We start from the raw sequence: 26,254 nt of genomic DNA on the forward strand, positions 1-26,254 counted from the left end.
TACTCAATACTGGCTCCCTGGGTCTCTTAATTTTCTGAGCGGTGTATACCAAGTGTGGTAAAATGAAGCAGTGGTGGCCATACACAGCCAATCCTCATTAGGCAGAATTCGGTGTGAAGGATAACACAGTTGTGGGATGTTATTTACTAAGATGTTCTCATAGCACCTTTGCAAGAATGCAGCACTCAGGAGAACTAATGTTTCAGGGACAAGATGGGCCCTATGAAAAAGCTGACTTCTGCTGAGTGCAATCAGGGAGGCGGAGGCAGGAGGACCACCCAGGCTCAGCAACTTAATGAGGCCCTACCTAAGCAACTTAGTGAGACTATTTTGAAATTAAAAAATAAACTAAAATAAAATAAAAAGGGCTGGGATGTGACTCAATGGTAAAGGGCCCCTGAGTTAAATCCACAGTACCCACCTGCAAATTTAAATAATTTTTTGAATTTTAAATTGTAGATAGACGATACCTTTATTTTATTTATTTATTTTTATGTGGTGCTAAAGATCAAACCCAGTTACTCACCCAGGCTAGGCAAGCACTCTATCACTGAGCTACAGCCCCAGCCCCTAAATAAAATTTTTTTAAAAGTCGACTTCCTAAATCTGGGGCGGTGGCACATACCTATAATCCCACAGGCTTGGGAGGCTGAGGCAGGAGGATGGTGAGTTTAAAGCCAGCCTCAGCAAAAGCCAGGCCCTGAGCCACTCAGGGAGACCCTGTCCGTAATAAAACACAAAATAGGGCTGGGAATGTGGCTCAGTGGTAGAGTGCCCCTAAGTTCAATCCCCAACACCCCTCGCCCCCACAAAAAAAGGCAACTTCTAGGGATCAAAGCATCCTGTTTCCTCAGAGCCCACAAATCAATCCACCACCTGGCCTGTGTAACCTCTGCTTTGGTCCAGGATACCAATTACCCAGTTCAAAACTGATTCACGACTCAGCTCTGACTTCCTTGTTGACTTTTTCCAGAAAACACTTTTTTGGGGGGTGAGAAGCAGTATTATGAACCAAACACAGGACCTGGAGCCTGCTAAGTAAGCACTCTACCACTGAGCTTCACCCTCAGCCAGAAAACCAGTTCTTATCAAGTCACATTTAACTCACTAGACAACCCACGGGTACTGTAATGAGAGGATAAGATACAGTAGGTTCACGGTGATTCCAAGTCCATTTGTACAGTGGAGACCAGGGGAAGCACTATAGCCTCAGGGTTCAGTGCTGGGTTTTCCAACAGCTGCACTATGGATGTGTGGCAGTAGATCATTCTTCCAGGAGGCAGGGGGCTGTCCTGTCCCCTACAGGATATTTGGTGGCATTCCAGGCATCCCAGCCTCTAGCTAGCAAATGCCAGGGACATCAGCCCCTAGTCCTGACAATGGAAAATGCTGGCAGAACAAAACTGAAATCCCAATTGTGAACCGCGGGTCTGGTGGATTTACACACCATTAACAGGTAGAAACTGGCGCTGTACATCAATCATTTCTATCCACAGTGAACTCCATGCACAAACCCATTCCATACCCAGGCAACAGCCTATCATGCCCACATTTCCTTTCTTGAACCTGGAACAAAGAGTTTGTCTCCCTAAACCGAAGGCTAAAGTAAGATACTGACTGTGATCCTTAACAGGGTACTCATGGTCCAGCGGGTTCTTTGACATAAAAAAAGAACAGGCCCCATGTTGTGGCTCACACCTGGAATCCCAGTGATTCCCCCAGTGACTCAGGTGGCTGAGGCAGGAGGCTGGCAAGGTCAAGGCCAAACCGGTCAAATCAGAGACACCTTATCTCAAAATAAAAAGGGCTGGGGATGTAGCTCAGTGGTAGAATGAGTTTAGACCCCAGTACAATCCCCCAAATTTGCCAGTTTATATTGCATTGGTTCAAAAATTATCCAGAGAACAACATCTGGACCACATTTATCATGAATTTTCCATATTCATCAAGAGAAAGTCTCCAGAAGGGTTCAGTTGTGGGGTTTTGGGTTTTTTTTTTTTTTTCTTTGTTGTTATTTTGTTGGTTTGGTTTTTCTTTTTTTGGGTACCGAGGATTAAACTAAGGGCACTCTATCACTGAGTCCCATCCCCAGCCCTATTTTGTATTTTATTTAGAGACAGGGTCTCACTAAGGTGCTTAGGGCCTTGCTAATTTGCCGAGGCTGGCTTTGAACTTGCGATCCTCCTGCCTCAGCCTCCTGAGCTGCTGGGATTACAGGCGTGCGCCACGGCACTCAGCAAAAGTTCAGTTTTAAGGGCCAAGATTTCTTACTTGATCCATTGTTCAGAAAATCTCAAGAAAAAAATTTTCAGAGCCAAACAACCTTAGTAGGAGGATACGCTGTGATATTTAGTTGACTGAAAATACAGAGGTGAAAGATATCCTTCCCTCGGTAACTACTTTTGAACTTTCGCAAACCAATACTAAAAAAGACAATTTTTATTTAAGAGTTAAAAAAAAAAAAAACAGCTTCCAAAAGCTCAATTGCCATCTGCAATTATAATCAGTCCTAATTTAGAATACTCCGCCATGTTTTAGTCTTAATTAAAAATGGTAAATCCTTAGGAGGGAATACGAAGTGAATCCACATTTCAAATGTTAGCAGGACACACACACACCACACACCCCAAATGCGAGAGTCCAGGCTTTATGACTTAACTCTTTTACCGGTTTCTTAATGGATAGAACTCTGGCATAAACTTTATGGAACTTTTGTATTTTAAATTAGAAAGGCATGTTGGATTCTATTAAGATAATTTGCCAAAAAATACAAATGGATTTTTAGAGCCTGCCATCTTTCACACAGCACATGGCTAATCCTGTATTCTAGCCACTATTATCTTCACTCCACATCAAAAGCACAATGCTTTGGCATAATATTTCCACGATGCAAAAAATGGTTTTTCTGCCACACTAAATAATCAGATTTACCAAGTACCACTTGGCCTCTTTGTAAGCTTAGTAATTAGTTAGAATAATGTGTTCCTGCACATTTACAATGCAGCATAATTTTTCTATTACAATTACTAACTCTGGTCCGCAGCACTACTGGGCCTCGGCCTACAGGACACGAATGCAGACATTCTCCAAAAAAACACCATTCGGAACTCCCACTGCTGCTCAAGGCCATTTAAAAGAGAACATAGAATGGAGGAAGAAGAACCTCACAGACACAACTTGAACTTCACAGAATTGAAGGGTCTCATACCTATTAGATGGCGACTCCTTGTAAAAAAAAAAAAAAAAAATCCAACTTTTTACAAAAGTCTTCAGTTATTAGATGCGGATCCCCCTGCTGAAGCAGAGCCCTCTGGCAAGAGAGGCAAGAAGGGGGAGAAAAGCTGTAAACAATAAACTTGCCTCCCCTATAAGCCGCTAAAATTAAGCCTTTCTCAGTTGGACAATTAGTTTTATGTAGCTAATCAGGGAGAAAGAAATGAAAGCCATCTGGTTCTTGGAAGATGTGTATCAGATTAACACCATCTTCTTGAAAGTAAACTTCCTTATGTACAAGAAGGCAGGAGAAAGGAGAGAGAGAGAGAGAGAGAGAGAGAGACAGAGAGAGAGAGAGAGAGAGAGAGTATGAGTGTGAGAAAGAGCGCCCTTGGAATCACTTGTACACCCCAAAAAACCTACATAGAGATCAAATCCCTGAGTCTTTTATCCAGAAGACATGGAGGAGTGTATGCCATCAACCTAGCTGGACAGACCTCATTGGATTCCTAGCTCTACCACTTACTGAAGAGTTGGCCTTTGGGAAACAACTTGACCTCCCTCTAAGTGGACCGGATACTTGGTCCCTGTGTGCAGGTCCTTGGCCAGGTACCTTCACGGCACCTCCCACACAGTGCACCACTCTGTCCCTTGTCTTGGGGCTTGCCATGTGACTTGGCAGTTTAACTTGGAGATAACTGTATTTTAAGAATATAGGATTGTTCCTGCCAAGAGCCTCAGACACAAACAGGATCCAAACACAAACCCATGCTTCCAATAGTTCTCTTTCTCCATCCCTTCTCTGCCCTATCAGTTTTATTTCCTTCTCACTGAGCCAAGATTTTTGTCCTCCACCGTTAAGACCAAGAAGTCAACTACCAGCCGCTGTTTCTCCAATGTCCTTGGTTCAACACAGTGATGGCGGCCACAGCAGTGGCATCTCAATCCCAAGGTGGGTCAGAAGCCCACCACCATGGGCCTATCAACTGAAACCAGGGACCAAGAGTCTTCAGGGTTGCCACATAAAGTTGGGTGCTTTATACCGAATACAAACACGCAGGGTCAGCTAAGGAAAATGACATCGAACCCCCGCACCTTGCTTGCTAAGCTGAGTACACCTTAGCATGTGGTGCTGTCCACCCAGAAGGGTTTTACTGCCCAAAGGCATTCTCTGCCCAGAAGAGACATCCAAGTGGAGTGAGAAGGGCATCTGTACCCTGCAGGAAGAACTTGGTGTGAAGTGTTGCTGTCTAGCAAACTTGAGGAAGATGTCTATACAGGGAAGTGGCACAACATGAGGTGCAATGGACTGACGAGGTAAATACACTCGAGACAGTGAGAAGAAAGATTTTCCCCTGCTGGAAAAAGGACTTCTACATTGTTGGTTTAGACAGGAGGTGTCTCCCAAAAGCTTAAGTGTGAGACAATGCAAGAATGATCAGAGGTTAAATGATTAGATTATGAGAGGTGTGACCTAATCAGTGGATTCATCCAGTTACTGAGTGGTAAGTATAGGCAGATGGGGGCAGCTGGAGGAAGTGGGTCACTGGGGGGCATGCCTTTGGGATTTATTTTGTCCTTCTGTGAGTGAAGCACTCTCTCTACTTCCAGGCTGTCCTGTCCTAAGCAGCCTTCCTCTGCCACACCCTTCCGCCATGTTTTGCTTCACCGTGGACCCAAAGCTATAGAGTTGGCCAACAGTGGACTGAACCTCTGAAACTATGAGCCAAAATAAACTTTTCTTCTTCTATGCTGTGCTTATCAGATCTTAGGCTCACCGCAATGAAAAAACTAACTAAAACACATATCTACGAAAGAGAATATACCAAAATGAACTATGCAGTGTTTAACTGAATCGGAAGTATCAGTGTGAACTTGTGATTTTTAATATATAAAACGGTAGGGGGAAAAAACAGATTTGAGTGTGTATAGAGACATGCAGATGCTGACTTTATCAAGTGACCAAAGTTAATGCCACCAGCAAGGGGCAAAGCAAAATTATGTGATGGGAGGCAGCAGGAAGAAATAAAAAAGGCCTTCTGTGGCGTTCTGGCCTGACCCACAACCTGAGTCTAATCAAGAACAAAGACACAAACCAAAACCAAAGGGCAGCCTATCAAGGAAATGGCAAGTTAGCTTCAAAAGTGTCAAGGCCATAAACATGGAGAAGAACCCGAGAAACTGCTCCAGGGCTGAAGGAGACTTAAAAAGTGACACAGGATTCTAAGTTTCTTGTTATTGGGACAGTCAGGGCAAATTTGAATGGCGTCTGGGGATTAGATAGTATGGTGTCTAGCTAATTTCCCAATTTTGACTGATACGGTGTGGTACTGTAGGAGTTCTTTCTTTGAAGGAAATACATATTCAAGTGCTCAGAGATGATAAGACACCAGATTGGCAAATGAACCCGAGTGGTTCAGCAGAAAAGAATTCTTACATGCTGTTGTGATTTTTTTTTTTTCTTTTCCCTTTGGTACCAAGGATTGAACCCAGGGGCACTTAACCACTGAGCCACATCCTTAGCCCTTTTTATTTTTGACTTCCAGACAAGGTCTCACTGAGTTGCTCAGGACCTCACTAAATTGCTGAGGCTGGCTCTGAACTTGAGATTAGAACCTCCTACCTCAGCTTCCTGAGCCACTGGGATTATAGGAATGCATCATGCATCAATGCCCAGCTGATTTTTAATTTTCTTTTTTAATCTGAAATAGAATGCAAGGTATGTTTGGAAGTGGGAGGTTCTTTCCAGAAGGTAAAAAAGGGAAGTCAAAAAGAAAGAAAAGGGCACTTGAGCTAAGATGTGCAAGAGATGGAGGTGCCCTATAAAAACTCGAGGGGCAAAGATAATAATTACAATAGGTATTTAATAACAAATCAGCAGCAGCATCTAAGCAGTGCTTACAAATGAGAACAAAGCCATGGCTTAAATTCTTTCCATATGTTAAATCATTTACTTAAAGAGGAATTATTATTATTAAAATTGAATTATTATTACCCTCAAAGATGAGAAAACTGAGACACAGAAAGTTTTCTATAACTCACCCAAGGTCACAGGTTGGTTAGTAGCACAGCTCGAATTTGAACCTACCATTCTAGCAACTACTGGACCATCAAGGCAAACCCAAGTCACTAACTGCAAAGGATTTTGAGGCAAGATGGAAACAGATCCATTGAAGCATCTCAGCCACAAAGTCTGGAGCAGGAGCAAATTAAAGAAAAGGTGAAGGCAGATCCTTGGCTCAGAGTTCAGATTTTTAGCACGTGTAATGGGAAGATATTTCTGAATACAGAAACATACTTAAGTCACCATGTTTTAACTACAAGAGGACAGACAATGTCTTACCAAGTCAGTAGTGGTAGGGATAAAGAGCACTGGCCACAGAGACCCTGACTTTTTTTTTTTTTTTTAATATAGCTGTAGATGGACACAATCCCTTTATTTTGTTTAGTATTTTTCATGTGGTTCCGGGGGTCGAACCCAGTGCCTCATGCATGCTAGGCAAGCCCTCTGCCACTGAGCCACAACCCAGCCCTAGATCCTGATTTATTTTGGAGGAAAAAGTCAAAGGACTTGGGTAATGATTCTGGAAAAGTCACATCAGGAGATCATCTTTTAAGTAAAACTGTAGTCCCAACCAAATTCCTTCAGTGACACTCTGCAATACAGAGGGGTCACAGTATCGATTGCTAGTGGGTTTTTGTTCTGTTCATCTCATGATTCTTGTCCCCCCCATAAAAGCACAACTAGTATTTCGGTCAGCTTTCTGTCACTGTGACAAAACACCTGAGACAGACAACTTAAGTTGAGAAAAACTGCATTTGGGCTCAGAGTTTCAGAGGTTTTGGCCTTGGTTGCTTTAGGCCCTATAGTAAAGCAGAATAATCAAGGCAGGAGTGTATGGCAGAAGAAACCTGTTCATCTCATGGCAGCTGGGAACCAGAGAGAGGAAGGGGCCATAGTCCCAATATCTTCTTCAAGGAGATCCCTCCCAATGAGCTAACTCCCTTCCATGGGAGTTCACTAGCTCCCAAGAACATCATCAGATGGGGGCCCAAGCCTTCAATGCATAAGCCCTTGGATGACATTTAAGACCCAAACCAGCCAGGCACAGTGGCATAGGCCTATATTCTCAGTGCTTAAGGACGCTGAGTCAGGAGGATCAAGAGTTCAAAGTCAGCTTCAGCAAAAGTGAGGCCCAAAGCAACTCAGTGAGACCCTGTCTCTAAATAAATACAAAATAGGGCTGGGGATGTGGTTGAATGCCCCTGAGTTCAATCCCTGGTACAAAAAAAAAAAAGAACCAAACCATTAACAACTAGCAAGGAAATCACTACTTCCCCCCTTCTATAATGACGCCTTCAGTCACCCAATAATGGCTCCTGTCTTAGCGGGACTACACCGTGTTCAATTTATGTAACTATTTTTCCCTTCATAGTAAACAATGTCCAGTTCATTCTGATTTCATAGCCTCGCCTTCACACAAAGAGAATCTCTGTCCCACAGATGAAGTCGTTTGTTCTCTCTGAATCTCATCAGAGATTGTCCCTAGCACTGTAATTGGGAAGGATTTAAATAGATAACTTAACCTTGAGAGGATGTTCATTTGACTCAACACATTCTTCCAATCTAAGAAACACACAAATTCCCATTCACCTCAGCATGCCTGTCTTTAATTGTGACAGCACTGCAGAGAAATTCATTTTCAAAGAGCTGATTGAGCCACGAGGGAATATTAATACCTAAATATTGAAGCAATCCTGATGCTTTGCTTAAAGGGAAGCTGGCTTTGCAAGATGAGAAGGTTTCAGAATGTCTCTGGTCTATCTCTTTTAAAAAAAAAAAAAAAAAGAGCATGTTTTTAGCATATTTTTATCTCTCCGCATTAAGTCAGAAAGTAAAAAGCACAGTTTATTCACTGGAAAACAGAAAAAGCCCTTCACTTTCTATTGCCAGCAACTGCATTTTGCTAGGATGCTGCCAGGCTTTTGAGTGTCCTGGTCGGAAGGGTGTGATTTTCTTCATTTTTGAATATGGAGGAATAAATGTGCTTTCCACTTTTTGACAGTCTAAGTAGAAGCCACTCCATGATGCTGACTGTGGCCACCCAGAAGCATTGCCCATCTCAGGTGAACGGGGACAGGGAGGAATGGAGGGAAAGTGCTGCACAAAGCTGACCTGTTCTTTAGTCATCCTCAGGTTCATGGCAAAGGCTGTTCTACCAGATGATTACAAGTGCGGGGGGAGGGATTAATTCCAGGAACCAGAGAATTCAGAACTAGAAACAGTAATAAGATCCACCTCCCCACACCACCCCAGGCTGATATCATCAAATACATGACTTACAACCTGGCGATCTATCTCTTTCCATTGATTATCCTGCTATTATGGGATATAACTGCTCTCTGCCCATTCCAAGAACTCTGAAGTGTGGCGCTGAGAATACATTAACGCACCTTTAATGTAGAGAAGACAGGCGGGCATGAGGGGAAGGGTGGGGGACGCCAAAGAAAGAAAATCGGCACAGGAATGACTGCACAAAGCTGAAGCTCTTTCAAAGGAGCTGGGGGGGGGAAGTTGACAGCTTTTCAGGGTGGCCATCTGCAGCTTCTGGGGCTCACAGTGTGAGCACTGGTAACTGGAAACACGCTGCATGCTACTCGGCCCACAACCACCTGGAACTGAACTGGGAAGAAAGCATGAGTGATCTCACTTTGGGCAAAGGCTGACCAAGAAAACAGTTTATCAACAGGATCAGGGGACAGCAGAGTCCCTACAAATATGACAGAAAGATGCTTTACACCCAAGATGTTCACCACATCAGGTCTTTTTTTTTTTTTTTTTTTTTGGTACCAGGGATTGAACTCAGGGGCACTCAACCACTGAGCCACATCCCCAGACCTATTTTGTATTTTATTTAGAGACAGGGTCTCACTGAGTTACTTAGGGCCTCATATAGTTGCTGAGGCTGGCTTTGAACTCTCGATGCTCCTGCCTCAGCCTCCCAGGACGCTGGGATTACAGACATACGGCCAGGCCAGGTCTTTAAATGACAGCCTTTTCCCTAGACAGGTTCCAATGCCATTTATCAAACCCTTTATTGCAGGAGGTAACAAACTTCAACTTGTTGGCACTTTTTGTACGATCCTCAAGTGAAGAATCGTTTAGTATTTTTAAGTGGTTGAAAATTTCAAAAGCATGAAATACATGAAATACAAATTTCAGGGTGCATAAATAAAGCTTTATTTGTACACAGCCAGGCCAGCTCACTGATGTATGTCTGTGGCTTCGTTTGTGCTGCAACCCACTGAGTGGGTACAGATAAAACGGACAGCCCACAGGCCCTAAATGCCTTCTCTCTGGTTCTTTGCAGAAAGTTTGCCAACCTCTGCCTTGACTCACCCACAAATATCAAGAAACAACCCCAAATACACTAAAAGCCCCTTTAGAAAAATGTAGTAACTTAGCTGGGTACAGAGGTACCTGCCTGTGATCCCAGCTACCTGGGAGACTGAGTCAGGAGGATGGCCTGAGCCCAGGAGTTACTAGGAAACAGTGAGACACTTTCTCCAAAAAAGACAGGATAAAAATGAAGTTACTCATGAGAGAGGAAAAAAAGTGATTCTTTTTTTTTTAAGCCTAAAAATAGGCTCCCATCTCAGAAAACTCTACCAGAAATATCAGCAAAAAAAATAATAATAATAAAAAGAGGCACACCATATAATAGTACTCCAAAAAAGTTTCCAAGTTCTCTGACTTGGTAGCCAAAGATGCTGGTTAGAAATAGACCAGAAAAAAAGAGGAGGGGAAAAAAAAATGAGAATGTCACAGTGCTGGTCACTTTACATACGTGATTCCATTTGATGCGTCCAGCAAGCTTCTTGAGAGATGCATGTCCCCATTTCAGAGACGAAGTGACCGAATTCAAGAGAGATTAATAACTTCCTCCCGGGGTCACAGCACTCCAGGATGTCTTCGGAGTTCATGCACAGGTTTTACTATTTGAAATCCACACCATTTCTACTACAAGATGATTAGGATTGGTCCCTGCACACTTCCACAGCTCTTAACACTCAGAAAGAGAGTGGGTGAGGCAGAAGAAGAATAGCGATAAGTAAGTGAAAGGAAGAGCTTCACCTAGTTCTGAGAGGAATGGCCATCTGACAGAGAAAGGTTTGTCTCGCTAAATGCCACACGCTTTGGTGTTGAGCTCTTAAGTAACATTTCATTCCTGTACTTACTATCACCCTGAGGACAGCCGAATCCATCCTAGGAAAACTCACTATATAATCTCTTTATCCATCTGCCATGAAAATGGCTGGCTACAGCCCAGTATCCTTGTCCCAAGGATGCTCCTTCCCCCAGGCTCACCCCCCAGGGCATTTTTTTATGTATAGCAATAAATCACTCGTAATCTAAGACACAGTGACAATACACCTACCAAATGATTTGGGTCTTCCAAAATCTCTTACGGAGACTGATGATACAGTCAGCCTGAGTACAGCAGATTTTATTACCATTATTTTTTTGACTATGCCTAACAGCAAACGCACAGAGAGTGCGCCAGACACTGTTCCAATGACTTTAAATGTACTAAAGCATTAAATCGTTAATTCTCATATTCCCCCCATGGTTGGTCCCAGAATTACTTTTGTCTCACAGATTAGGAAACAGGAATGTGCAGAGATGTGGGGTGCTTCGAGTTGATTTATTTTCATAGAGAACCAATGGTCAGGCAGGAGTTGCTTTTCTGTTGTAACTTTTCTAAGTACCTGAAATTTTTTGGATTGCACTGACTATAATTCAGCCTCCCTTGAAGGGTGAGAGGCTCTTTCCATGATAAAGGGACATCCTGACGAATAATTTTCATAAATGGAAAAGGTCACAGTTTTTAGTTAGTATTCATCTTTATCTAATCCTCTGCAGAGACCCAAGTTCTTGGGATCACCATCAGGCTGGCCGGATCCTGAACCACAGATGGTGAACACATGATGTCACTGACAGTCCTCACCTTGAGCCCCTGAAGCAAATATAACTGATCATATTCCTCTTCTCCACCAAGTCTAGAAAGGTGGGTTCTTTTTCAAGGGAAGGATGAAATATTGCTTTGGCTCATCTTCCAAAGAGCTAACAGCAAAGGATCAGCGTAAAGATATAAGATAAATATACTAGCCTGGCACCGTGACATATGCCTATAATCCCAGCACCTCAGGAGGCTGAGGCTGGAGGATCTCAAGTTCAAAGCCAGTGTTAGTAACTTAGTGAGGCTCTAAGTAACTCAGCAAGGCCTTGTCTCAAAATGGGCGCGGGACTTGTACTTAGTGATGAAGAGCCTCTGAGTTCAATCCCTGGAACCTGATAACAAACCAAAAAAAGAGAGAGAGAGAGAGAGAGAACTGGGAATGTGGCTCAGTGGTTGAGCGCCCTAATGGTACCAAACACACACACAAAAAAAGAAAAAGAAGATAAAAATCCTTCCACCATCCTCTAGCCCCTAACTCAGCATCGAGAAAGGCATTCTTCAATAACAATGTTTCTGAGGTCAAGAAGTGGACTAGAACCTCTCCCCCAGTCTGCTGCTCAGCCCATCTCCAGCTGTCTTCAACAATAAAGAAGGGCAATAAAGAATTTATTATCTCCCACAAACAGAAGTCCAAAGAAAGGACAGGTTTCAGAGGCAGCTGATTCAGCAGCTCAAGAGTCCAGGTTTTTCCCTTCCCTTCCCTTCCCTTCCCTTCCCTTCCCTTCCCTTCCTGGGCGGGCCTCTGCAACTTTGACTCCATCCTCAGTAAGGCAGTCAGCTGCAGGTGGCACATCCCAACAGCCACTTGAGCCAGCTTCTCAGGATTCAAGGAAAGATGATGTTTTCCAGGGGGAGGGCCCAACAGCACACCTTCCCATTTCATTGGACAGAGTCAAACCACATGATCAGTAATGAACCAATCATGAATAAGGGATGTTAACCCAATAAATCCAAAGCAGAGCTGGGGTTTGGCTCCTCCCTAGTTAAAGGGCTCCACAGGGAAAGGTAGGCACCTGTGCAGACCTGAATGTCTACTGGGGTACCGTGGCACAAACCCTGTGAACCCAGGTACCGGAGAAGCTGAGGCAGGTGGATGACAAGTTGGAAGGCCAGCCTGGGCAACTTGGTGAGAATCTGCCTCAAAGTTAAAAAAGGGTTGAGGATGTAGTTCGGTGGTAGAGCAACCCTGAGTTCAATCCCCAGTACCAAAAATCAACTGAGACTCTATTAGGAAAAAGGCAAACAGAAATGGATGCCCCCCAAACCTTCCTACCTGGGCAAGATGCAGACCAGAGATCAAAATTGGTTACCCACAGGAAAAGCCTAAACCAAAGACAATATTTTCAGGCCTCATGATATAACAAAAACAATTCATTAGCAAAATCAGGTGAAATTTCAGATCTCTAGGTTCTACAAAAGTACTGGAATGAACAAACGGCCCACACTCAAAAACCCACAGAGCAATACCAGCCTTAGACTGACCAAATTCACCTTTGAGAAGAGGCAAGTCTTGTCCAGTTCTTTGTTGCTCTCCTACCTCACTTCTTGTCTTTAGCCTCCTGAACACAATGGAATTTATTTGAACAGGCAACCCCTGCATTTAGTGACCACAGAGATCTGCAGAAGAAAGTGGGCCTTCAAACAGAGAAAATCCAGTAGCTAGAACTCCCACTTCTAGGTCTCCTCCTGGAGCATTTACTTCCAAAAAGAAGGAGGAGGGGAGATTCAGTTTAATCATCAAATTTCTAGCCACTTTCTGACATCTTTGCTCAGACCCTCCTTCCAACCCCCGCAACCCTTCCAAAAAAAAAAAAATGGAAAAAACATACACACATAAAATGTAAACACACAGAAGATGTGACTTGGTGGATGGCCTCACTGTAAGAAGGAAACCCAGTGAAATGAAAGCAGCATAGAGATGTGGCTCAGATCGACTTTAGCATTTGATGGATCTTGCTAGCATTTGGCTCCGGGCATTCTAGATTTAACGAATCCCAAGGAACAGAATTTAATCTGCCTTCTGAAGTCCTGTGGCATTTTCTCAGGACAGTATTCAAAAGTATTTAAAAGGATGCTGATGTCAAGAAGACAGAGGACTTATACCAAATCAAACACCTAGCAGGGATGAACTTTTAACCCCCAGCCATCTGGGGCTATCCACACTGCTTCCATCTTCACCAGCTGTAGTAGAGGCCAGAAGGACAGAGTTCCAATTCTAGATCCATAGAACTATGTCAGGTCCATGTGGAAGAGGTGCCAGTCACCCAGGTTCCAAGGCGGGCATCTGTCTTTCTTTTGTTTGGTACTGGGGATTGAACCCAGGGGCACTTAACCACTGAGCCACATCCCCAGTCCTTTTTGGTATTTTATTTAGAGACAGGGTCTCACTGAGTTGCTGTGGGCCTCACTAAGTGGCTGAGGCTGGCTTTGAACTTGCAATCCTCCTGCCTCAGCCTCCTAAGCCACTGGGGTAACAGGCATTTACCACCATGCCCAGCAGCATCTGTCATTTTTATTGGTACACAGTCATAATACAGAATGGTGGGTTTTCATTGTGGCATATTCACACATGCATTTAACATTATTTAGTTAATTTCACTCCCCAGTCACTCCCCCTATCCTCTCATCCTTTCTCCTCTACTCAATCCTTCTCCCTTCTGCTTTAATGATGACCATTTATTTTTTCCTTCTAGCTTCCCCATAGGAGATAAAACATACAACCCTTGACCTTCTGAGTTTGGCTAATTTCCACTTAATGATCTCCAGGTCCATCCATTTTTCTGCAAATAAATTTATTCTCATGGTTGAATCAAACTCCACTGCAAACATATACCACCTTGTCTTGATCCACTCATCTGCTGACACCCAGGCTGATCCCGTAACTTGTCCACTGTGCACTGTGTTGTGATAAACATGGGTGTGTATGTCTCTCTAAAGTGGCATCTGTCACGTTCACATGCTAAAAGGATACTGCCCTCTTCTCTTGGCAAAGACTTCTCTTTCCAAAGAAAATGACACTTGTGACTCAGCAAAAGAAACTGTATACACCAGATGTACTGAGGGTTGCCAGCCAGCAGGAAAATGGCAGAGACAGAGGCGGGACCTGGTGCCCTTCCAAGGGCACGTGGCTGTGGTGGACTGGTTTCTAGTACTAACACTTGAACTGGTGATGTTTCTTTTCAAGGTACAAGTCATCCCCTAACAGCCTGAGCACACGGACAGGGTTTCTTCAATACTTATTAACAGAATGAGAAAACAAATGTGTAGCTAAATCCTCCACCAAGGAGAAAGACCAGGAGTGGGAGGTGCCAGGTTATCAGATGTGGGATGTGCTCAAGGTCAATGTGGTAGGATCCAATAAGGAGGGTCTGTAAGTCAGGAGAAACCCCGAGGCCCCATCTCAGCTTGTCATGAGGACTGAATCAGGCAATATATATGTCAAGGCCCTCCGTTTGGTGCCTGAGAGTATGAGGAATTTTATTTAAAAAGCAGGCTGGGTGTGGTGGTACATGCCTGTAATCTCAGCAATTCAGGAGGCTGAGACAGGAGGATCACAAGTTCAAGGCCAGCGCCAGCAATTTAACAAAACCCGTCTCAAAATAAAAGTGAGAGGGATAGAACTCCATGGTGGAGCACCCCTGGGTTCAGTCCCCAGTAACTAACACACACACAAACACACATACACACACATACACACGAAACAAATAATAATAAAATTGAAAAGGAAGAAAATATATATATATATATATATACATGTATATATATATATATACATGTTGTGTGCATGTGTATATATATATGCTCATGCATGTGTGTGTGTGAGAGTGTGTGTGTGTGTGTGTAACCTCCCTCACCTCTCCTACCTCTCCTATTCTGCCATAATTGGCCCTTCATGTGGACTTGCCACAACTAATGGGTTCTGGAGAAATAAAACTCATGACAGGGGCTGGGGCTGGGCCTGGGGCTGGGGCTGTGTGGTAGAGTGCTTGCCTAGCACATGTGAGGCACTGGGTTCGATTCCCAGCACCACGTAAAAATAAAACAAAAATAAATCTTAAAAAATAAAACAAAGGTATTATGTCCATCTACAACTTAAAAAAATTTTTTTTAAATCCTCATATGACAAATTGATGTCAGGCACTAGGATAATATAGTGGTCACAGATCTGGGTTCAAATACCTAATATGCCACTTGCTACCTAGAACACCTATTCCACCTACCCAGACCCCAGTTCCTGGTCTGTTAAATGGGACCAATGTCAGTTCATTTTCAGGAGTTTGAGAGTGAACAGATGCAAAATAAATAATACATATCCCACCCCCACCCCCACCCCCACCCCCGCCTGCAGGAACCCCCTTGAATTATCATGGAAGGGTTCTTACATTTACTTATCTGAGCTGGGCTCCTACACAGGCAAGGTACCCCAACAGGCAACTGCAGACCACTGAAGGATATCTAAGAGGTTAACCTTGAGCACAACTCATGAGCAGCCCATCCCCCAAAAGATACATTAAAACCGGAATCCCTAATCCCTCACCATGTGAGGGATGTGGTTTGGTAATAGGGTTGTTATAGTTTTATTTAGCTAAGATAAGTTCGTTCTGGAGAGTGATGGGTCCTTCAGCCAATGTAACTGTGTCCTTATGCTAAGGAGAGACACAGAGGGAAGGTGCCCGTGTCAAAACAGACACAGGGAGCGTCAAGAGCAGGCAGAGACAGAGATCACACACAAGCCAAGGAATGCCAAGGACAGCCAGAGAGGACCACAAGCCAGGAAGAGACAAGAACAGAACCTCCCCCAGAGCCTCCAAGTCTGCCAACGCCTGGACTTTGGACTCTGGCCTCTGGAACAAAAAGGTAACAAATTTCTGTCATGTTACTTTGTTATGGCCACCGTGGGAAACATGTTTACCACCCAGTTCTGGGAAAGCAGCTCATTTTCTTTTCTTTTTTTTTTTTTTTTAGTTGTAGTTGGCCACCTTTATTTATTTATTTATTTTTATGTGGTGCTGAGGATTGAACCCAGGGCCTTGCCCGGGCTAGGCGAGCGAGCGCTCTACCACTGAGCTACAACTCCAGCCCCAAGGCAGCTCATTTTCCATGGTCAATTTCAAGCTACCAAAATGACATGGTATTGCCACATGTGGTGGGGCATGTCCGTAATCCCAGCAATTCGGGAGGCTGAGGCAGAAGGATCGCAAGTTCAAAGCCAGCCCCAGCAACTTAGCCAGGCTCTAAGCAACTCAGCAAGAACCTGCCTCTAAATAAAATATTTTTTTAAAGGGCTGGGTTGTGGCTCAGTGGTGAAGCGCTCTGGGTTCAATCCTCAGTACCAAATAAAATAAAATTAAAAAAACAAGAAAATTAAATTTTAGAAAGCCAAAACCAAAAAAACAAAGTGAAGCAGGAAAGAGATGTGCAGTAGCAAACAGCATTATTTCTTCTCCTCCTCCTCCTTCTTCTTCTTCTTCTTCTTCTTCTTCTTCTTCTTCTTCTTCTTCTTCTTTTCTCTCTCTCTCTCTCTCTCTCTCTCTTCCTCTCTCACATACACACATGCACACACACACACACACACACACACACACACAAACACACAAGACATAGCCTCAGGAGTACAGATGATAGAAAATGTAGTGAAATAATTAGAAAGTGATGAGTTTGGGGGTATTCATTACTTCTTAAATATAATTTAATTGTAAGTTTACACAATTCTGTGTTTTTTAAAAGACTATTTAATAACCAGCTCTCAACATTCCTGAATATGCAATAATCAGTTCTCACTAAGACAAGAATCTGAGGATACAGAAAAAGAAAGATATATTGAGTCTCAAAAGAGAAGAGCCAGGAAGCCTTGCAGGAAACACCCATGAACCTTTGAAATGCAAAACAGGCAACTCATGAGCAGCCCAGCCCCGTCCTTCCTTAGCCCAAGTCCTTAGCAGGTGTCCTGGCAAGCAAAAGAAAACAGACTTAGGCAATACCCCAACACAGGAAAAACGAGCTGAAATTATGTAACTCCACCCTGACTCCACCTCTAGCCTAGCCACTAGCTGCAGCTGGGGCTCCTGTAAGCTGGGGCTCCTGTCTCTCCTTAAATATCAACACCCTAAACAAAGAAGTTGCTGTCTCTTCCTCTGGAGATGACTGGCATCCTCCTTTGAATGTGTGCATCTGCCTCCTAAATAAACCTGTGTCTCTGACCAGTGTGTACTGAATTTTTTTTTTCCATCACATATGCCAAGGACCCTACCGGCCCTGAGTCCAGGTCTCCTGGCCAGAAACTCCTCCGGTGACCTCATTAGCCAGCACAAGCAGTGTCCCCAGCAAGGAGATGAAAATCAGAAAAAAAAAGAGCTCACAATACAAATCCCCCATCCTCCCAAGACTCAACTACACCTTGCCCTGGGAACATGGTCTTCAAAACAAAGCCCCTGTGCAGAAGAGGGTCACGCTGGCTGTCACATGGTAATAGACAGTGTTCGGTTAATTAAGCAGGTTTTACTGCAGCTAAAACCCTGGGCCTATCTTCTCCCTGATCCCATAAAGCATTCCTGGCAGTTCGGTTTTTAACCAATACAGGAGTAATTTGAAATCAATTTCCGCTCTCCTTGATGAACAATGGACTATTTAGTGTGACCCACAGAGAAAATTAGAGGCCTGCTTATGTAAGGCAGCTACAGGCGCCCCAGCTGCAGCACAGCTGGACGCTCCACTGGTAGCACCAGGCAGCAGCCAGGCTTACTCCCCAGGGACTCTGGGGACTATTTTCTTCGGCACTGCTGCCTTGGGTGTTTGAACCTCTCGCTAATTACATAGGGGACTGGGGGTGGGGAGGACTCTATCTCTCTTGGTCAATCCACACATGTACAGTGAGCAAGGACCCTGAGCTAGGCACCCTCAGGACCTTGTGAGCAAGACAGACACAAAAGCCCCGGTCCTCCTGACACACTCAGGGGCTGGCAAAAGGTTAGAGAGAGCCTGAAACAGAAGCCCCAAGAAGGCTCCCATCAATACAGTTACAGACACTTCTGTCCCATTAGCCAGGTGCATCTAGCACAAAGCCACCCACTGGCTGCAATTCCACCACTGTCTCCTAGCCACCTGGACCTGGACAACTGAACTTCAGCCTGGGCTGTGACACTTCCCGCTCCTGCAGGGAGGTGTCTGTCCCTCTGCTCCCAGATCCTACAGGCTTTACTTTCCTCTTTTATATTTTGGCCAAATGTCAACTTTTTCTGATGAGGCTTAATTAAAATAGGTGACAACCTATCCAACTCTCTACCTCCAGGAACTCCCAAATTCCCTTATCCTTCTCTCCCATTTCCTGACACTTACCACCCTCCCCAACTAAAACCCAAGCCCCATAAGAACAGGTATTATTTATTGGTTTTGTCATTTTCTCAGTGACCTAAAAAGGGCTACAGCACATAGGACGCACTCCATAGATGGATGAATGGATGAACTATAAGAACTCTTAGGAGATTATGTATTGTCACTGATCTTCAAATTTCCAACATCTTACACAAATTACATTCAATTTTTGCTGAATAAAGAATACACCATGAACACCGATTTGAGAATATAAATAACCTGTGACAACCCAAAGCATAAAATATTTGTACTTATTGCAATTTTCCCCTAGGTATTAAAATGCTGATTGTGGGCTGGATTGTAGCTCAGTGGTAGTGTACTTGCCTAGCATTTATGAAGCTCTGGGTTCAATCTTTGGTATCCCCCCAAAATAAAAAATAACCAGGCTTGGTGCAGCACACCTGTGCTCCCAGCAAATCAGGAGGCTGAGGCTGGAGGATCCCCACTTTGAGGCCAGTCTCTGCAACTTAGTGAGGCACTAAACGACTTAGTGAGACCCTGTCTCAAAATAAAAAGTGCTGGGGCATTAGCTCAGTGGTAAAGTGCCCCTGGGTTCAGTCTCTAGTACCAAAACATGAACAAAAACTTAAAAATAGAAATCACACACACAACACACAACACACACACACACACACACAAAGACAAACAAGCTCCATTTCTCTAAGTCTTCCCCAACCGTGTTCTGGATGAGTGAGCTCACTAGCTTCCCAAGGAAAGATGAGGAGGAGGAAGAGCTTGACCAGAAGCCTCTACCCTGAGTTAATCAATGAAGCACTTTTTAAAAATCTGGTTTTTATATTGACATTTCAAAAATGATTTTATTTGCAAAACACGTTCCACTGCTAAAGGCAGTCTTGAAAACACTCAACTTGAAGACATTTTAAAACAAAACAAAGACACATCATCACCAAACTCCGGTAAAGCCAGTCAGTACACAAGGTTACAGTCACAGTCAAAATGACCCTTGATGAATCCTTTGAATAGCCCAAACCAAAGTACATGTTTTGTTTAATGCCTACATTTGCCACCCACTGAGCTGGATTCAAAATCAAAGGCTTCATGTAAAAGAGTGGGGATTAGAATTGCTTTTCGGTACCCAGAAGAGAACACAAGGTGAGAAGAAGATTCTAGGGCATGTCCATTCACCTACAGGGTTGTTCTCTTTTATTCTACTAAGAATGCCTCTGCAGCTTCTGGACAAATGAACACAGTTACCTGTTGTAATAAGGAGTGCAGGGTGTGTGAAAATCCTGAAAATAAATCCTGACATCGCAGGTGTCTCCCATTTTGAATCTGTTGGTTGCTTGATTGAGTCACTCTTTTTTTTTTTTTTTTTTTTTTGGTAGCAGAGATTGAACCCAGGGGCCTTTAATCACTGAGCCACATCCTCAGCACTTTTTTTTATATTTACCTGGAGACAGGGTCTCACTGAGTTGCTTAGGGCCTCGTTAAGTTGCTGAAGCTGGTTTTGAACTCACCATCCTCCTGCCTCAGCCTCCCACGCCGCTGGGATTACAGGTGTACACCACCACACCTGGCTGGGGTCACTCTTAATGTAGATTTTTAGAGATACAAAACTAGTTATATTTCTATTCACGATGAGTTGAATCGTGTCCCCCAAACTCCCAATGCCCTAACTCCCATTGTTTAATCTCAGTGAGTGCCTCGAAATCTGTCCTTAATTGCAAACAGGGCAACCGAAAATGTAATGAGTTAAGATGAGATCATTAGGGAGGCCCTTCATCCAATAAGGGCCGGTGCCCTTACAAAAAGGGGAAATCTGGAGAATGTCACATGAGCAAGAAGGCAGACACTGAGGTGGTACTTCTATAAGCCCAAGACGGGCAGCAAAGCCCTAGAAGCTAAAGGAGAGGCACAGAACAGCCTTTCCTAGCCAACCCTACCTGACCTTGACCTCAGACTCGGAGCCTCCAGAACTATGAAACGCTCCATCTGTTGTCTAACCCACCCATGCTGTGTCTTGTTACAGGGTCCCTAAAACACACTAAAAGCTCACACTTTCTTCTGCAGCTTGACTCTACCATGGCTGTCAAACCCAAGTTCTAGGGCACTGTTCCTGTCTACCTAAGCAGTCTTAAACTTAACAGGTGGCTGAGTTTCATGAGTGTGATTTGCACCTCCTTCCCTCCTTGATCGAGTAAGGAGCCCCCCAAAATAAGAAGACAGGGAGGGGACAGCACAGGGCAGCCAACCTCATACCCAAGTCCACATGTAAGAGGACAAGGTAAAAAGACAGAGAAACTGCCTGGGTGGCCCCAGTCCGAGGAGAAGAGCTGGTCTCCATTCCTCTCCTGAGCTGAACCTCTCCTTTTCTTGCTTCGGTGAATAAAAACACCCAAGGGGAAACACGGACCCATTCATCAACATTCCTCGCCAGACAGTGAGCAGCTTAATGGCCTTATCGATTCCTTGTTTTACTCTACATTATGTGTTACATTGGCTCCAGAAGTCCATACAAGAGGAATCGAGATGGTGTTGGCGAAAGGGCATTATTTCATTTTAAGCTTGTTTCCACTGAGACGAGTCCACCCCGAACAAGGGGAGTGGAATTTCACAACAAGCATGTGCAGAAGCTGCATTCACTCAGTGCCCATGGCTCCTTCCCAAGGCCAAAGCCACTCATTTTCAAAGTGGTATCTTTGGTTGGTTTAAAAAAAAAAAAAAAAAAAAAAAAAAAAAACTGTGGCAACAAACTGTGCCTGTGAAGTGGATTGGCCGTGCCGGAATGATGTTTGGTTTTTTTGTTTTATTTTATGCTCCATGATAATGGCCATGAAAGCTTTAAGAGAATAAATTTCATATTAGTGAAATGACCCTAATTACTAATGCAAACCACTCCATTTCCTTTTCATGTAAATATCAATAGGCGGCCAAAAAATAAAGTCATTAAAGGGTTCGCAAAAATCTGTCCTAGAAATTCAGGATCTTCAACGTCCTTTCGAATTATTTAATGGATTAAATGAAACATGACGTGAGCATGCAACACGTAAGATGTTAAAACAAACCCGTTATGTTGAGGACAAGGACCTGACATGAAATTGTACATGGTACAATTAAATCAGACGCTTGGCCAGGGGAGGTGGGGCAGGCCTGTGATCTCAGCAGCTTGGGAGGCTGAGGTAGAAGGATCACAAGTTCAAAGCCAGCCTCAGCAACTTAGTGAGGCCCTAAGCAACTTAGCGAGACCCTGTCTCTAAATAAAAAATAAAAAGGGCTGGGGATGTGGCTCGGTGGTTAAGCGCCCCCACATTCAATCCTTGGAAATAATAATAATAATATCAGACCCTTTAACAAATAACTTGGTTATCCTAGACAACAAGGGCAGCTGGTGATATCTTACACTAACAGACCAGGGAAACCTTCTCTACCACTTATTTCAATCATATATGCATTGCTCTGGTTTGAAAGAATCCCCCACATGTCATGGATTAGAAACTGGAGCCACAGTGGTAAGTGAGGCCTAAGGGAGGTGTTTGGGACGCAGGGGTACTGCTCTCATGAGTGGGTCACTGTCATCCTGGAAGTGGGTTCATGATGGCAGGATTGGGTTCCTCATAAAAGGACAAATTCAGAAAATTGAACAGAGACCAGCAGAATAAAGAAAAGGTACCAGAAAGAAGGAGAAGGGGGAGGGAAAGGGAAAGTCCTGGGGAATGGTTTGGTCAAATTATACTGTTCTACTGTGTGTAAGTACAAACACGTAACAACGAATCCCACCATTATGTATAACTCTAATGCACCAGTAAAAAAAAAAAAAAAAAAATTATATATATATATGAAAAGTAAATAAATGAAAGGACAAGTTCAGGGCCGTGAGACCATGTATGCTTGCTTACGTACCCAATTGCCCTTCATCTCTTTGCCTTTCAACCATGGGAGGCTGCACTGAGAAGGCCCATGCCAGATGCCAGCCACCTGATCTTGGGCTTTCCAACCTCCAGAACCGTGAGCCAATAAGTTTCTGGTCCTTAAATGACCTAGTCTCAGTCATTCCGTTACAGCAGCAGAAAATGGACTAAGACACATTTACTTAGAGTTCAAAGAACCTTGGGAAAATTATTTGCTTCTGTAAAGTAAGAGACTTTAAACTCATATTCATGCAATTTCCATTTCTGTTCATCTTCCTGTCAACACAGAAACAATCATGAGCTAGCAACTGAAAGAGTTGGGTTTCAAATCCAATTGTAACTCACTGTGATCTATGATGGGTCTCAGACTCCTTGGACCTAAGTTTTTCTCTCATCAAGAGTGAGAGACAGTTTCCACTAGTTCAAAAACAAACATGTGTTGTTAAAGCCTTATGATAGCGAAGGTCTCATTCTGCTGCTGCCAGATCATTGTCAAATGAGGAGGTGATGCAATGTGGTTCATATACTGTGTTTCAATTAAAAAATAACAATAATAAGGTTTAATAAAAGGATTCTGAACCAGGAATGGTGGCATACACCTGTAATCCCAGTGACTCAGGAGGCCGAGGCAGGAGGATCAAGAGCCAGCCTCAGCAATTTAGTGAAGCCCTAAGCAACTTAGCAAGAGCCTGTCTCTAAATAAATAAATAAATAGCAGGCTGAGGATGTGGCTCAGTGATTGAGACCCCTGAGTTCAATCCACTCTTCCCCACTCCCCCACTCTCAAAAAAAAGGGAAAAAAGGGATTCTATACTTGGAGAAAAAAGAAAAAAAAAAAAAAAGGTTGAAAACCACTGGTGATATCTAGATTTTTCCCCCCCAAAAAAATCCTGTTACTTGTATAAACAGATTTGTACACATTACCTCACTCACATGTGAAAATAACCTAAATTTCCACTCAATGTTAAGATAAATGTGCGCATCCACTGTCTTTAGACACAGAAAGACAAGTTGGGCCTGATATTAGAGGGTTCAAGAATACCGATGACAACATATAAATTTTTACATTGCATTCAAATCTTGGCAGGCTAGGGAGAGTGAGTGTGTGAGTGTGTGTGTATGTGTGTGTGTGTGTGTGTGTGTATTGGTAATGTAGTGCAGGCTGTTTTGATGAGTTCAATACCCAGCACCCACCCCCCAAAAGAGAGAGAGAGAGAGAGAGAGAGAGAGGCAACTCTTACAGACTATTCTCTGCCCTACAATAATTTCTGGCCAAGGTCACCAAAAACTGACTTAAAACACATATATTTTCCATTTCTAAAACCAGCCATAAACTGAGATGGTTCATATTTGTTTTCAAAATGAATTGTCCTCTGCCTATAGACACTGTTGCCTTGAGGGTGGGCTATGTATACATTAAATGAAGGAAGGACAGTTTTCTTTTCAAAAATATTTTCCACTTTCTCAGGTCTTACAAAAGTATACAGTGGTGGTAACCTTCCAGTCGCTGCCTCAAACATCATTTATGAGTGGAAACAAAAGCCAAAAAAAAAAAAAAAAAGAGCAACATATGAATTATCTATACCTTTACTCAGATGTGAACATTAGCTAGACTTCTTGCCTATCATAAAAACCAGATACTTACATCTGTACAACTGATAGACTCAAGTCCAGCTGTATATGTAGATCTTAAACACAGCCCCACTAGAGCTTGGCAGCTGCTGCCTAAATATAAACATATATGTTTACATATAAACATATTTACATTCATATACATCCATATTACACAAGTATATATGTGCACATACACATATATGTAGACTGATTAACTGATGGATTGATTGATATTCAGTGCTCCAGCCTGCCAGGTTATGAGTATGATGTATTTTCATTTAGCAGCAGCATCAAGGCCTAAGATCAAACCACTTAACTATCAAAATGAAGATCTCTACCACCTTCTCCCCCACCCCCATAGCTGCAGGAAATGCCTGCTTTGCCCAAGTTGTGACATCTAGACTTTTCTTTGGAACTGTAACACTGCTCCAGCCATGTGTCTTGCAGAACACCCAAACTTTGAGGATATATTCCTGACTATAAGGACACGAATTTCAGTCCCCACGGTTTTATTTAGTTGGCTTCTTTCCGTGCAGGAGACAGAACATCTTGAAGTGCTAATATGACTGGGCGGCCCCTACCATCCATCCAAATGGTCCGTCAGCACACACAGAGGCCAAAGCTTCTACCTTCAGGGTACAAAGGAAACACCCCCACGTCGTTCAGTTCTGTCCAGGGAGATGGGGAGATTACTGCTGCTGTCTGTAGGCGACCTGAACAGCATGTCCAGATGGAAACCGGAAAACGTAGACCATCATCTGTGTGTTTTGACTAACCGACAAACATCTGTAAGCAAACAGACCAGCTTTCTCACGTTTCATCTGGATTAAGAAAAGGGCCTTCATTTTCCAACAACAAAACAACCACCACTAATTGTAACGATTCCCTGTGGATTTCAGACCTTGGCTCTGCTTAGATCAGGCCAATTTTGTTGCAACATCTTGTTTCTTCCTGTAAACTATTTCCTTGAACACACTGTGCAGATTTCCCTGTCATGCTTTATTGATAAGAGTGAGCTTGAAAGCAGGCTGCCAGATTATTAGCATAGTGTAAATTAGGGGCACGCAAAGTGTTGGTGGATGTCCATGCCACCAGCAAAACTACCCCAGCAGCAGATCTGAGGCTCAAACCCAGGGCCTGGCACAAAGTAGATCCTTAATAAATAACCGCCAAACTGAAACTTCAGTTCTAGGCGCTTGGACAGAATTAATTGATTTGGATGGGTGGGGGGGAGATTGGGGCGATACACTCATCCAGCCTCTGAAGTTGCTTGCCCTCTAAATAAACAGCATTTGCAATAGCTGCTTCTTTCTGCTGGGTCTCCCAGGGTGGGACAGCCACAACAAAGGCCTGACCTGTTTTTTTCCTTGAGACTACTTCAGCCACCAATTCAATTCACACTTGGAGGGCTCAAAATGAACACATGCCCATAGAACTCACAACTCACAACTGCACCCTGCACAGGCCAAGATGCAGGGGGTCCAGGTGGTTATCTATCTACTTGGCATTGTTTTTTTTTTTTTTTTAATCCTCTCACTGTTTTTGTTTTTGTTTTTTAATAACAGGGATTGAACCCAGGGGTGCTTAACTACAGAGCCACATCCCCGGCCATTTTTATATTTTATTTTGAAACAGGATCTCCCCAAGTTGCTTAGGGTCTCACTAAACTGCTGAGGCTGGCTTTAAACTCGCGATCCTCCTGCCTCAGCCTCCCGAGCCACTGGGATTACAGGCATGCACCTAGACACCTGCTCTCTCACTATATTTAAACCCATCTGGGTCCATGACATTCTGATGTGTCCGTTCCGGCTTCCAAATACTCGTTCATTTCATCCCGATGCTCAGGAGCACGTTGGGTACTCAATTTAAGAAACATGCTTAGTACATAGTTTAGACTCCGCTTTCAAAAATCACACTTAAAAAAAAAAAAAAGTAATTCTCACAATCAATACACATTCATTACATGCCACAGTGAACACCCTGAGAGGTGTTTTATTTTTTTTAAACACAGCTGTCCGTCTGCTGTCTACCTTGCTGATAAAGCTCTAAGTGATTAAGGAAAAATGAGAATGTGTTCACTGTGATAATACACAGAACTGTGTATCTTTACAATTGCCTTCAAGGTTGAAATAAATGAGGCCTTGATGAGTACCAACCAGCTATTAA

General features: G+C 43.5%; 1 protein-coding gene across 3 annotated transcripts in view; it reads right to left on the minus strand.

Moving 5' to 3' along the window:
• Ptprg (protein tyrosine phosphatase receptor type G) overlaps positions 1-26,254 on the minus strand; it is a 713,787-nt gene that overhangs the window by 654,026 nt on the left and 33,507 nt on the right. The gene's annotated exons all lie outside the window — the stretch shown is intronic.

This window comes from Callospermophilus lateralis, chromosome 1 (genome assembly GCF_048772815.1).
Source record: "Callospermophilus lateralis isolate mCalLat2 chromosome 1, mCalLat2.hap1, whole genome shotgun sequence".
NCBI classification, from domain to species: domain Eukaryota; kingdom Metazoa; phylum Chordata; class Mammalia; order Rodentia; family Sciuridae; genus Callospermophilus; species Callospermophilus lateralis.